The sequence below is a fragment of the Agrilus planipennis genome, unplaced genomic scaffold (genome assembly GCF_000699045.2).
Source record: "Agrilus planipennis isolate EAB-ADULT unplaced genomic scaffold, Apla_2.0 scaffold91, whole genome shotgun sequence".
NCBI classification, from domain to species: domain Eukaryota; kingdom Metazoa; phylum Arthropoda; class Insecta; order Coleoptera; family Buprestidae; genus Agrilus; species Agrilus planipennis.
Window position 1 is genome coordinate 55,136 of NW_020440825.1, and position 746 is coordinate 55,881.

Sequence of the window (746 nt, forward strand, 5' to 3'; positions counted from 1 at the left end):
TTTGGGAAACGTGATGTTCCGTCGCTTTTAAATAAAAATTGAAAGGAGTTATCGACAACTTCGGAAATCCCTTCGAAAAATGGGCGAGATTAAGTAGGTATGCGAAAATTGTGAAAATTTTGTGTACCCTCGTTAAAACTTTCTTGTCGTCGAATATTGAATATTGCCACCCTTAAAGTAAAATTAATTTTTCTTTTTAGGGCTATTTTTATCTTAAAACGAAAACAGAAACCAATATGAAATCACCCAAAATTTTAAATTTCATTACTTTTTGTGCATATCTATTATACGATACCTTTCGTACTTAACACGTACAATAATTTAACAGACGTTTTATTATACAAGTAACGAGTGGATTAACGAAAATTAAATTATCATCCGTAAAAAGTTAAATACATATAGGTAAGGCAAAACGTCCACCGAATATGGAAATTACACATTTCAAATTTTTTTCTTTTTAGTCACTTCTATTCTCGCGAACAGTTCACCTAGAAATTCTAAAAAGATTGTTAAAAATGTATGTCCGGAGCGCGGTGCTGTACGGGTGCGAAACAAGGACGGTGGGGAAAGATTAGAAGCGTTCGAAATGTGGTTTTACAGGCGAATGATTGTTCTATAGGGTGGTCGTTAAAAATTAAATTCTTTCGGACGCCCAAAAAAATCCTTCCTTTTGACGAAAAACTACGGGAAAAATTTTGCTTTTTGATTTTTAACAAAAAGAACACGTGCCGACGGCCAATTGAAGT